Raw genomic sequence first — 14,651 nt, 5'->3', positions numbered from 1 at the left:
TTGTTAAATGCTCAATGACGTTAGAGAGTAAAATTTCATCTGAACATCAAATTTGAACCAAGAGAATGATTGTAGCAGAACTTTACCCCAGACACTTTGTCTATAGTATATTTAGCATATGTTCCCTTCTTTCCTTTCACAAAGCCACTGTTCAAGTACAAGCCACCATCATTTGTAATTGGACATTTGTCACTGGGATATTCAGGGAGGACTAGCACCTCTGGCAAGAGGGCTTGTCAAGCCCTTTGTAGGGCTGCTCACCCAACTTTGGTTTCCACCTACCTCCTCATCTGTGGGTCCAAGAAACTATAGCATGCCCAACAACCACACCCAGTAAAACCAAATTGGCAGAGGGGCTAAGCCGGGTTGAGGTCAACCAACAGGCCTCAAATCCATCAATTAGGGGATATCTACTTCATGTCATGACATAGGGTAAAAAAAGGTGTTTTGGGAGTACTTAAAGCTTGGGTAGACACTGAAGATGCCACGGTCATTCATTGCCTCCTGGTCTATCACAACTTTTCTTGTCCTACCACTTGACTTTGAATGTTACTTTATTCAGTATTTTTTTTACTTCCTTTACCAAGCTGCGGGCACTTTTTTCATGATTTTCTTGCATTACTCTTATTTCTCTTCCCATTTTCCCCCTCTGACCCTCTTTCTTGATTTTCTTGATTTTATTTTTTCCATTTTCTTTTCTTTTTTGTTTATTTTTAGTTTTCAACATTCATTTTCACAAGATTTTGAGTTAAAAATTGTCTCCCTGTCTTAATTCTACTCCCCACCCCAAAATAGCAAGCCTAATGAATATGCCTTTCCCCAATCTGCTATCTCTTATATATACCTCCCCCATCACCCCTCTAACTTTCTAGTAGGACAAGATGGATTTCTTTACCCCAGTGCCTGTGTATCTTATTTCCCAGTTGCATGTAAAAACATTTTTGTAACATTTGTTTTTAAAACTTTCATTTCCAGATTTTTTTCCTCCTTCCCTCCTTACCCACCCCCGCTGGGAAGATAAGTAATTCAATAAAGCTTGTACATGTGTAGTTACTCAAAATTTTGCCTTAGGGGATATATTGTAAAAGACTAAGTTTTTTTTTTTTGCAAATGTTGTTAGAGGTCTGGAAAGGGTGCCCTCTCTACAGCCACCGCAGACGCTGGCACAATGGCATTTTTCATCTCAGGACCCCACCCAAGACAGTGACTCAGATCCAAGAAGGTCAAAGCCAGATTGATTACCATCTGAATGGTAGCTTTGTCCCCCTACAATCTGCAGTCCAGGAGCTCCAGAGGCAGGCATGTGGCAGCAGTTCCAGTCACCACACCTCCACTACTTATTGCCCCAGGGTCAGGGGCTGAACCGTGGTCTCCCATCACCCAGTTCTAGCAGAGTTCCCCTCTGCCTTTCACTTTCTTTTTGGAATTTATGGTTTGAGAAGTCTGGAAACCACCACAGCTGCTGGTGATTCACTCTCCTGAAGTCTTCTCTGGCAGGTCTGGGTCTCTGTTTGGGGCCGCCCTGGGCTTAGTGAGGCTCACGAGGGACTGGGCCCAGCTCATGCAGGACTGAGGTTGTCTCCCAGCTTGGTGTGATAGACCCTCCCTGTCAGCCTGCCAGGCTGGCTTCAGCAGGAGATTTGTTTCTGTCTGTCATTTTGTGGGTTTTGTAACTCTAACATTTGTTTAGAGTCATATATTACAGGTATTGGAGGTGGTTGTGATAGGAGCTCATGGAATTTCCTGCTTCTACTCTGCCACCTTGGCCCATTACTTGATTTTAAAAATCCTTTTTGAGCTCTTCCATGTCCTCAGACCAATTAATATGCTTTCTTGGAGCCTTTGGAGGAAGGGATTTTGACTTCATTATCTTCTTCTGAGTATGTGTTTTGGTCTTCTTTGTCACCATAGTAACTTTCTATGATCAGAATTTTTTTTTTGTTATTTTTGTTTTGTTTTGGTTTTATTCAATTTCCAGACTATTTATTACCTTTTAACTCTATGCTAAAGTGAGATTTGTTTCTCAAGTGAAGGTGGCACAATCCCAAGGATTAGATTGTTTGTGCAGCTGTTTTCAGAGGTAATTCTGAGGACCTGCAAGTATTTAGCTCTACCAAGATGGTATGACCTTAGAGAGAGGTGTATTTACTACTCTCCTTTACAATGCACTAATGTGTGAGTGCCCACAAACACCCTTTTTAACCCTGGAACTGTGAGCAGGGTCCCTGTTCCCCTGTGACTGCAAGCTGTGATGCGCTAGTGATCCTCCTCTCACTTGGACTAAGACCCAGGCCTGTGACCCAGATTCAAGTAGAGGCAATGCAGCCAAGTCCTGCCTCTGGTGCCAGCAAAGGGACTCCTGTACATCTCCTTCTGACCCATTGTCCAATTTCTCTTACCATCTGTGGGCTAACAGGTCTGGAAAGAGCCACTGCTGCCACTGATTCAGTCACCCAAGACCTGCTCCTGTTTTCTGGAATTGAGTCTATGCTGGTACAGTCTGTACTAGAGTGTGCTCTCCTCTCACCCTGCTGGAACAGACCTTTGCTGCTTTCCTTCTGATGTGTTTTGGGCTAGAAAATTGCATCATTGTGTCTTTTAGTGGATTCTGTTGCTGAAAAATTTTAGTCATTATTTAAGGGTATTTGGAGGGTTTTGGCAGAGCTCTCAGGGGAGGTCTTGCCTTTATGCCACCATCTTGGCTCTGCCTCAAGCTCTCCCTTCTTTCCAAAACCTCTATCTCTAACTAGGGCACCATCAAACTCTGGATGACTCCAGATGAGTCAGACCATCAGCCTCAGTGTCATCAGCAACTCCTCACTCTCACTCACTCAGATTTTCCTGTTATTTCCAAATCATGTCATTTATACTTTCACACCACCCATTTCTGTCACCTTTTCATAAGTTACAAAACCACAACACTAGTTTAGACCCTCATTACGTCTCCCTTATACTATTGTAAAAGCCATCCAATCCATCTTCTTGCCTCAAGTCTCTCCGCCTTCTAATGTATCCTTCACTCACCTACCAAGGGGATTTTTCTAAAGTATATCTACCCACGTAGGCCCTCTGCTTAATAGTCTCAGTGACTCCAATTTTTTTTTCCTAACTTGAAATATGTGTTCTCTTCAGTCATTCATTTATTTGCTTTTTTATTTATTTATTTTCCATTAAAACTCTATGTAACTTGGTTTCTTCCTACTCTTCTACTTTTTTTATACTTTACTCTGCTCAATACATTCTATGTTCCAACACCATTGACCTATTTGAAGTTTCTGAAACATGATACTCTATCTTACATCTAATTTACTTGAAGTTTACTGTCCCCCATTCCCAGAATTTTCTACCCTATCACCTTTGTCTCTTAATTTTCCTTGCTTCCTTCTAGGCTGAGCTCAAATATTATCTTTTCTAGGAATGCTCCTCCAGTCTTCATCCCTCTCCCAACTGCTAATGCCTTACCTTCTAAAAATAGCTTCTATCAACTGTAAAACTGGAATCTACCTTGTTTATATGTGCAAAGCCAAGCATGAGCAGCTTTCCAGAGGAATGATGTTGCAAACAGATTCAAGCTTCTGATTACACATTATAGTGAACTCTCTATTCAGTAACAAATTAAGACAAAACATTCACAGAAATTAAAATACAGCATTCACAATGTTATGGCTTAACTTATCACTAAAGTGGTCACATAGTTTTCACCAAAGTGGTCATATAGTTTTATGCAAAAGATAACATTTATTCAGTAACACAATCATCTAGTAAGTCCTTACTTCAATCATCCTTAAGGAAGCAATGTGAAAATGTTTCCATGACTGCACATGTATGTCCTATATCAGACTGTTTGCTATCTTCAGGAGGAAGCAGGGAAAGGAGGGAAGGAGAAAAATATGGAATTCAAAATCTTATAAAAATGAAAGTTAAAAACAATCTTAACATGTGAGTGGAAAAAATAAAATACTATTTACAGAAAAAGTAAAGTCTTTGATAATAGTACTGTTATTTATTTTTAAATTTATTTACTGTTTGTTTACAACATTCAGTTCCACGAGTTTTTCAGTTCCAAATTTTCTCCCCCTCTCCCCCCATGGAGGTATGCAATGCTGTATAGGTTCTCTCTGTCTCTGTCTCTCTCTCTTCCCCACAAAAAGAACTGCTATAAATATTTTTGTACATATGAGTATTTTTCCTACTTCTATGGTATTGCAGAGTCAAAGGGTATATATATATATATTTTTTTTAATAGCCCTTTGGGCATAGTTCCAAATTGCTCTCCAGAATGGTTGTATCAGTTCACAACTCCACCAACAATGCATTAGTTTTCTAATTTTCCCATATCTTCTCCAGCATTTATCATTTTCCTGTTTTGTCACATTAGCCAATCTGATAGGTGTTATGTGGCATCTAAAACTTGTTTTGATTTTCATTTCTCTAATAAATAGTGATTTAGAGCTTTTTTCACAAGACTATAGATATCTTTAATTTCTTCCTCTGAAAACTGCCTGTTCATATCCTTTGACCATGTATCAATTGGGGAATGATTTGTAACCTTATAAATTTTACTCAGTTCTCTAGGGATTTTATTTTTGCCTCTGTTTGTATCCTTATTCTTAATACAATGCCAGGAACATAGTAAACAATTAATAAATACTTGTTCAATTAAGTAGACTTGACTAGTTCCAGCACTTTGCTGGTAATTATTTACCATCATGTTCTGAAAAAAAAACATACAAGATATATTCTTTTATGTTTATTCTAAATTATTATTCTTTTCTCTATCATTTTCTTTTATCTAGACAATCAACTAAATAAATAAGCCAAGCCCTGATTTGTGCAAGCCTACTGATTTTCCAGGAACAAATGCTCATACTGAAAATTTAGCAAGCAGCTCTCACAAGCTGGTTCAAGCTGACTTCAGCAAACCCCTGAATCTATCTCCCCAACCATTAAGTGAAGAGAAAGAAATGCTCCATGTTTCATCTTCTTTTGTCTATAGAGCAGATAACCACTATAGCTTGAGGACTAAATTTGGCCTGCTGCTTGCTTTTTTTTGTACCCCTCAAGCTAAGAATGGAGTTCATTTATTCTAGTTATATAAATTTTCCCCCAAGGACCACTTTTGCTGCAGCCCAAAATGTTTCAGTATGTTCTCTCATTTATTTCATTATCTTTAATAAATTATTGGTTGCTTCTAGTATTTGTTCTTCAGTCTGACTGTTTTTAGGATGAAGTTATTTAGTCTCATTTAAATTTAATTGTTTGTTCAGTGACCTTTTATTAACTAAAAATTTATGACATTTGGAGCCATAAAAGATGAGTTTGACATTTCCACTTTTCTGCATTTGTTTTTGAGGTATTTATGTCCTAATGGTTAATTTTTTGTAAATGTGGCATGTACAGCATATGCATGTGTATACTCCTTTCTATTCCCATTCTATAATCACCAGTGGTTTATTATATGTAACTTTTCTAAAAGGCAGTTCATATTTTTATTTGTCTAGATTTATTTGTATCTGAAATAGATACATTGAATTCTCTCAATATTGTAATTTTCTTGTTTATTTCTCCCAGCAACTACTTAATTTTTCATTTAATTTTTAAATACTATGACATCTTCTATATGTGTATGTGTTTTGTGTGTTTATGTGTTGGGGAGGCATTAACATTAATTCATTATCTATAATTTCTTTGGAGGCAGTGTATAAAGCCCTAGCCCTGGAGCTAGAAGAACCTAAGTGCAAACCTGACTTCACACAATTATGTACTGTATGACTTTGGGCAAGTAACTTAACCCTGTTTGTTTTAGCTCATCATCAGTAAAATGAGCTGAAGAAGGAAATGGCAAACCACTCTATTATCTTTGCCAAGAAAAAACAAATTAGGGTCCTGAAAAATAAGATATGACAAAAATGGTCCCTTTCATCAAAATGAAGCTTCTCTATCTCTTTCAGGTAACTTTAGCTTGCATTCCCTTGTCTGGAATCATTCTTTCTACCTCTACCTTTGGATTTTATCTGAGGCGTAATGTATTTTTTTTCCATATCTATTTTAAATATTTGGAACCTTTTTTGTTTTAAGTGTGTTCCTTGTAAACACTACTTTGTTGGATCCTGATTTATGATCTAGAGTGCTTCTATTTTCTGTTTATGAGTAAGTTAACTCCATTCACAGATATGCTCAATAATTATGTTTTTCCTTATATTCTATTCTTTGATATTTTTACTTATCTTTGCCACCATTTCTTAATAAAGTTGAGGATGGTGACTGAGGTATTTCCTCAGCACCACTGCTTTAAGTATGATGCAAACTACTTCTATACTGCCGGACCTCTTCTCTTTCCCTTGCCCAGATTTGCATCACAGATTGTGATCCTTTCCTTATTTTCTCTTTGTGATCTATCTTGTTGTTGTTGTTGAGCTGTCCATTCATGTCTATCTCTTTGTGACCCTATATTGAGTATTCTTAGCAATGATACTAGTGTTTTGCCATTTCCTTTTCCAGTGGATTAAGACAAACAGAAGTTAACAGACTTACAACACAAGTGACTGTGTGAGATTGGATTTTGAACCCTGGTCTTCCAGACTCTAGGCCTAGTGTTTTATTCACTCAGATACCTAGCTGCCTCTGATTTACCCTCTATCATTGAAATTTGTCTCTCTTTTTTTTGCTTTTTGGAGGAGGAAGGGCAGGGCAATTGGGGCTAAGTGACTTGCCCAAGGTCACCAGGCTAGTAAGTGTTATGTGTCTGAGGCCATATTTGTACTCAGGTCCTCCTGAGTCCAGGGCTGCTGCTCTATTCACTGAGCCACCTAGGCACCCCAGAATTTATTTTTCTTAAAAGGCAACCCTCGGGGAGGCCAGATGGCACAGTGAGTAAGAGCGCTGACCCTGGCGCTGGGAAACCTGGGATTGGTTCTGGCCTCAGATATTTGGCACGCACACAAAATAACTGGCCATGTAACCTTGAGCAAGTTACTTAACCCCAATTGCTTTAAAAGAAAGGCAACCATCCTTTAATATGTTCTTTTCATTGTCTCTTCTTCCCACACCCCCTTTCTTCTTGTTTCTTTGTAATGGAGCATGCATTTCTGCACCAAAAATGTTTTCGTGTATCCTTCCCTTCTTTGACCACTTCAGATGGAAGTTCAAGCATTGCACATCCACATTTCTTCCTCATTCTATTTGTATACCTCTCAATGATGTTTGATAATTTCTAGATATCTTTTCCTTCCCCCTACAATTGATTACTTTTCCTCTCTTTTTTCCTTTATTCTTTTAGAGTTATCAATACATAAGCTAACCATGCCCAGGCACACTGACTTATTAGAATCCCTCTATGATGAATGATGATAATGGGGTTGTTAGAAGACACATGTATGGGATCCCCATAATAAAATTTAAAAGTCCATTCTTGTTTATTACTTTTATGACTACTCACTTTTATCTGTGTGTCAACACTTCTGTTTTGATTTAAATTTTTCTTCTTTTCTCTGGTTTGTACTGTAGTAGTAGTAGTAGTAGTAGTAATAGTAGCAGCAGCAGAAGTAGTAGTAGGAGGAGGAGGAGGAAGAGGAGGAGAAGTAGTAGTAGTACTACTACTACTAGAAGACTCATTTTTGCTGGGGTAGCCTATTCTTAGTTGTATGCCCATATTTTTTTCTTTGTAGAACATTGCAAACTCTTTGCTCCTTTATAGTAGTAACAACTAAATCTCATGTGGTTCAAATTGGATCTTATTATTGCTTGAATTCTCTCTCTCTCACTCACTCTCTCTTTATCTCTCACTGTCTCTGTGACTCTGTCTCAGTCTTTCTCTCTCTGTCTCTGTCTGTCTGTCTCTTTCTCTCTCTCTCTCCAAGCAGTCCACTGATTCTTAAATTATATCCCCTCAATTTGTTTTTCAGGTCAATTGTTTTTGCTATGATGCACTTTGTATTTGCTTCTTTCTTTTGGTTTTTTGACTTCATTTAAACATTCTTTGAGGTCTTATTTAGTTATTGACTTCTATCTGGCAATTCAAATCATCAAATAGTCTTGCTTGGGTAAAGTTTTGTAATTACTGTGAAAAATTAAGTCTCCTTTCACTTTTTTTCTACATCATCTTTTTTATTCTTCCTTGTTTCAATTTAATTTTAATAAAAAATATTTTTGAATACAAGTAAAAACAAGTTTAAATTTTCTTTAAAAAAGAGTACTAAACTCTCTTCTTCCCTCCATAATGTTTCCCTCCATTGAGAAGAAAAACAATTTGATATAGGTTATTCATGTGCAGTCATGCAAAACATATTTCCACGTGAGTCATGTTGTGAAAGTAAACACAGACAAAAACACCAAGAAAAATAAAGAGTTTTTTAAAAGTTGCTTTGATCTGAATTCAACTCCATAAGATCTTTATTCTGAGGTGGACAGCGTTTTTCATCATAAGTCTTTTGGATTTGCCTGGGATCATTGTAATGCTGAGAATACTTAAATCATTTAGAAGTGATCATCACATAATATTGCTGTTACTGTGTACAGTGTTTTCCTGGTTCTGTTCTTTTCATTTGCCAACACTAAATGAAAGTGTTTTAAGATTTTTCTGGGATCACCTTGCTCATTATTTCTTATATCATAATAATGTTGCATCACAATCATAATAGAACTTGTTCAGACATTCCCCAGTTCATGGAAATTCCTCTAATTATAATTCTTTGCCACCCAAAAAGAACTACTATAAATGTTTTTTGCATAAATAGTTCATTTACCCTTTTTAAAATCTCTTTCTGATATAGACCTAGTAGTGGTAATCCTTGGCAAAAGGTTATACACAATTTTATAACTGTTTGGGCATCATTCCCAAATGATTCTCCAGAATAGTTGAATCACTGCACAACATCACAATAGTGCTTTAGTTTTCCTGTTTTTCCACACTCACTCTAAGATATCATTTTCCTTTTCTGTCCCATTAGAGCCAATCTGATAGGTTTGAGATGGTATATAAGAATTGTTTTAATTTGCATTTCTCTAAACAATAGTGATTTAGATCATTGTTTTTATATGACTATAGATAGTCTTGATTTTTTCATCTGAAAGTTGCTTCTACATATCCTTTGACCATTTATTATTTCAGGGAATGACTTGCATTCTTATACATTTGATTAACTTCTCTATATATTTGAGAAGTGTGACTTTTATCTGAGAAACTTGCTGTAATTTTTTTTCTTCCAGCTTTGTTTTCCTTCTAATCTTGGCTGCAATGATTTTGTTTGTTCAAAGTCTTTTAATTAAATATAATCAGAATTATAAATTTTACATCACATAATGTTCTCTGTTTCTCATTTGGTCATTCATAAATTCTTCACTTGTCCATAAATCTGATGGTTAAACTATTCCATACTTCTCTAATTTGCCTATGATATAACCCTCTTTATCTAAATCATACAATCCATTTTGATTTCTATTGATTTACTGGGTATTTCCCTCTTTCCTGCTCCCCCTCATTTGTCCTTCTCTCTCTGTCTCAGTCTGTCTCTGTCTCTGTCTCTCTCTTCTTTCATCTTGTCTGTCCTCAAAAGTGGTTTGTCTTGACCACTGCCTCCTGCAATATGCCATATCATCCATTCCTCCCCTTCTCTCTTCTTTAATCCCTCTCCCTTCCAAATTCTCTGCAGTGTAAGACAGATTTCTTTACACAACTGATTGCGTATGTCATTCCTTCTTTGAGTCAATTCCAATGAAAGTAAAGTTTAAGTAATTTTTGCCACCCCCAAACTTCCACTTCACTGAAAAAAAAATTCTTTCATATTTCTTTTAGGTGATGGAATTTATCCCCTTCTTCCCCTTTCTTCCTTCTCCCACTGAATCCCCTTTTTGCCCATTAATTTCATTTATTTGAATATCATACTATCGGAACTAACTCACTCTCATGTCTTCTGTATTTGTATACTACTTCTAAATACCCTAATAATGAGAAAATTCATAGGAGTTACAAGCATCTTCATCCTATGTAGGAATGTAAATAGCATAAGTTTTTGGAATCACTTGTGATCTGTCTTTTATATTTAACTTTTTATGCTTCTCATTTTTGTATTTATTTAGTATTTAAGTTTTCCACAGTTGCATGTAAATGTTTTTTAACATTTGTTTTTGAAACTTTGAGTTCTGGGGGTGGCTAGGTGGCACAGTGAATAGAGCACTGGCCATGGAGTCAAGAGAACCTGAGTTCAAATTCAGCCTCAGAAAATTAACAAAAAAACTAGTCATGTGACCTTGGGCAAGTCACTTAAGTGCAATTGCCCTACCTTCCTCCCCCCAAAAAGCAAAACAAACAAACAAAAAAACCTTTTGAGTTCAAAATGCTCTCTCTTCCTCCATCCTCTCCCCCATTGAGAAGGTAAGCAATTCCATATATGGCTATGTATATATAGTCACGCAAAACCTATCCATAATAGTCATGTTGTTAAAGAAAACAGATGAAAAACCTCAAGAAAAATAAAGTAAAAAATCACCTTCAATCTGTATACAGGATTCATCAGCTCCTTCTCTGGGGATGTATAGGATTTTTTATCCTAAGTCCTGCAGAGTTGTCATGGATTTTTGTATTGCTAAGAATAGCTAAGTCATTCATAGCTAATTATCTTACAATATTGCTGTTACTTTGTATCCAGTACATTTCATTTCTGGCCAACCCATACAAGTCATTCCATGTTTTTCTGAATCTTGCTCCTCATTTCTTACAGTACAATAATGTTCTATTATAATTATATGCTTGTTCAGCCATTCCCCAATTGATGTGCATCTCCTCAATTTCTAACTCTTTATCCCCAGAATTTAGCTGCTAAAAATATTTTTTCTAAACATAAGTCCTTTTCTTTTTTTTTTATCTCTTTTTACATACGGACCTAATAGTGGTATTGCTATGTCAAACGGTAAATATGGTTTTGTAGCCCTTTGGGCTTAGATCCAAATTGGTCTATGGAATGGTTTAGTCCATTCACAACTCTGACCACAATATATTAATGTCTCATTTTTCCCACATCACCTCCAGAATTTGTCACTTGTTTTTTTTCTGTCCTATTAGCCAATACAATAATTATGAGGTAGTACCCCAGAATTGTTTTAATTTACATTTCTCTAATCATTAATGAGTTGGATTTTTTTACATGGCTTTGGATGGCTTTAATTACTTCACCTGTAAACCGATCATATCTTTTGATCATTTTCAATTGGGGAATGGCTCTTATTTTTATAAATTCGACACAGTTGTCTATATGTTACAGAAATGAGACTTTTATCAGAAAAACTTCCTTCAATTTTTTTTCACAGTTACTATTACTAAATATATTTCCATTCATCCTATTCCCCCTACTCCATTAATTTTATTCTTTTTCCTTTCATCCTGTGCCTCCTCAAAAATGTTTTCCTTCTGACTACTCCTTCCTTCAATCTTTCCTTCCTTCTATCACCACCCTTTCTGTTACCCTCTTCCCCTTCTTATTTTCTGTAGGGTAAGATAGATTGTATACACCATTGCCTGTGTATCCCATTTCCCAGTTACATGCAAAAGCAATTTTTAACATTCATTTTTTAAACTTTGAGTTCCTAATTCTCCTCCTTCCTTGTTCTCCAATCTCCCTCATTGTGAAGGAAAGAAATTTGATGTAGGCTGCACTTGTGTGAAAAGCACTTCTAAAATAGTCATAATGTGAAAGACTAGCTATATTTCCCTTTATAGTGCACCCCATTTATTCAATTATCTCTTTTCAACCTGTTCTTCCTCAAAAGGGTTTGCTTCTGATTACCTCTTCCCAATCTGCTCTCCCTTCTATCACCACCCCATTCTCTTATGCAGTTCCACCCTACTTTCCTATACAGTAAGATTTCTATAACCAATTGAGTGTGTATGTTATTCCCTATTTGAGCCAATTCTAATGAAAATTAGGTTCACTCATTCCCTCTCACCTCCTCTCTCTTCCCTTCCACTGTAAAAGCTTTTTCTTGCCTCTTTTATGTGAAAGGATTTACCCCATTCTACCTTTCTCTTTCTCCCAATACATTCCTCTCTCATTCCTTAATACTATTTTTGTGGATGTCATCCCTTCATATTCAACTCATCCTGGACCCTCTGTCTATACATATTTCTTCTAATTACCTTAATTAGAAAGGTTAATTTAAAAATGGCTTATGAGTCACAAATATCATCTTTCCATATAGGAATTTAAACAGTTTAACTTTAATAAGTCCCTTACGGTTTCTTTTTCCTGTTTACCTTTTCATGCTTCTCTTAAGTCTTATATTTGGAAATTGAATTTTTTATTTAGCTCTAGTCTTTTCTCAAGAATGCATGAAATTCTTCTATCTCATTTAATATTTTTTCCCTCATGAATTACACTGAGATTTACTAGGTAGGTGATTATTGGTTGTAATACTTGTTCTTTTAACCTCAGGAATATCATATTCTAAGCCTTCCAATTCCTTAACATAGAAACTGCTCAATCTTGTGCTATTCTTATTGTGGTTCCACAATACTTGAATTATTTCTTTCTGACTGCTTGCAATATTTTCTCCTTGATCTGAAAATTCTGGAATTTGGCTATAATATTCCTAGGAGTTTTCACTTTGGGATGTCTTTCAAGAGCTGATTGGTGGATTATTTACATTTTTTAACCCTCTGGTTCTAGACCATTAGGGCAATTTTCCTTGATCATTTATTGAAAGACAATATCTAGGCTCTTTGTTTCATCATGGCTTTCAGGTAGCCCAATATATTTAAAATTATCTCACCTGGATCTATTATCCAGGTCTTTTGTTTTTCCTGTAAGGTATTTCACATTGTATTCTATTTTTTTTCTTTCTTTTGCTTCTCTTTTAATTCCTTGATTTTTCCTAGAGTCACTAGTTTCCATTTGATCCATTCTAATTTTTAAGTAATTATTTTCTTCAGTGAGCTTTTGTACATCCTTTTTCATTTGGCCAGTTTTGTTTTGTCTGAGATCAGGATAGTCACTTCTCCTTTTCTTGTATTTAGTTGAAGCATAATATGTTCTGCTCCAAAATTTTTACATTTACTCTGTGTATGTGTCTCTGCTTCATATACATTTCTTATAAATTACCTATTGCAGGAATCCAGTTTTTAATCCACTCTTCTCTCTGCTTCTGTCTTGTGGAGAGTTCATCTCATTCCCTTGCACAGTCATGCTAAATAATTGTATATTTCCTTCCATCCTATCATACCACATCCCTTTCATACTTATCTCACTCATTCCACTCTGTTCGTCCTCATCCTTCCAACCACCACCTACCTCAATCTGCCCTCCCTTCTATCAACCCCACCCTTTTCTCTGCTATTTCTTCCCTCCTTATATAAGCTCTTCTTTCCCTTTTCTTTCTTATTTCCCCTATTACTTCCCAGTACGGTAAGATAAATATGCTTATCCAGTGGCAAGTATGCATTATTCTTTCTTTGAGTCAAATTGGAGAGTAAGGTTCAAACAATATTCATCTCCTTTCTTCTTTCCCTTCAGTATAATGTCTTTTGTGCCTCTTCATATGATGTAATTTATCTTATTCTGCCTCTCCCTGTTCTCTTCTCTCAGTACAATCATTTTTTTCACAACTTAATTTCTTTCATGCCATTATATCGAGTCATCATCCTCTGTCTATATTTACTCTTTCTAACTGCCCTAATAGAGATATAGTCCTCAATATTTAGAATTATCATCTTCCCATGTAGGGATATAAACAGTTTAATCTTATTGAGTAGATTATTTTTAATAATTTCCTGCTTACCATTTTCTGATTCTCTTGAGTCTTGTATTTGAAGATCAAGTTTTCTGTACAGCTCTGGTGTTTTCATGAGGTATGATTGGAAGTCCCCAATTTTATTGAATATCCATCTTTGCCCCTGAAATACTATACTCAATTTTTCTAGGCAGTTGATTTTTGTTTGTGATCCAAGATCCTTTGCCTTCTACAATACCATATTCCAAGACTTTCAGTCCATTCATGTAGAAGCTGCCACATCTTGTGTAATCCTGACTGTGTTTCCTTTATAATTTCATGTTTTTTGCCTTTCTGTCCTCTTGAAGTATTTTATCCTTGTCCTGCTAATTCTGGAACTTAGATTCAATATTCCCAGGAGTCTTCATTTTGTTACCTCTTTCAGGAGGTGATTGGTATGTTTTTTCAATGACTATTTTACCCTCTGGTTTTAGGATCACAGCACAGTTTTCCTTAATAATTTCTTTGAAAGATGCTATCAGTTGTTTTCCCTACAAAGTTTTTTTTAATTATTTTTATTTTTTCATGCTTTTGAATTTGTTGTACTAATTTTTGATTTATCATAGTCATTAGCTTTCACTTGCTCAATTCCAATTTGTAAGGTATTATTTTCTTCAGTTAGTTTTTGTACTTCCTTCTCAGTGTGGCCAATTCTTCTTTTAAAGGAGTTGTTTTATTTTGTGGATTTTTACCCCCATTTGACCAATTCTATTTTTTAAGGAGTCATTTTCTTCTGTTATTTTTTTGTGATTTCTTTTCACTTTTTAAAATTAATTTTCCTACATACCTCTCATTTCTTTTCTCTATTCTTCTTCTACCTCTCTTATTTAATTTTAAACATCATTTTGAGCTCTCCAAAGAAGAATTTTGGGACTTTATACCAATTTGAAGCT

This window comes from Petaurus breviceps, unplaced genomic scaffold (assembly GCF_028583685.1).
Source record: "Petaurus breviceps papuanus isolate PSGF00001 unplaced genomic scaffold, PetGlider_PUasm1.0 90683, whole genome shotgun sequence".
NCBI classification, from domain to species: Eukaryota; Metazoa; Chordata; class Mammalia; order Diprotodontia; family Petauridae; genus Petaurus; species Petaurus breviceps.
The sequence above is the reverse complement of the archived record's forward strand: the minus strand, read 5'-3'. Positions refer to the sequence as shown.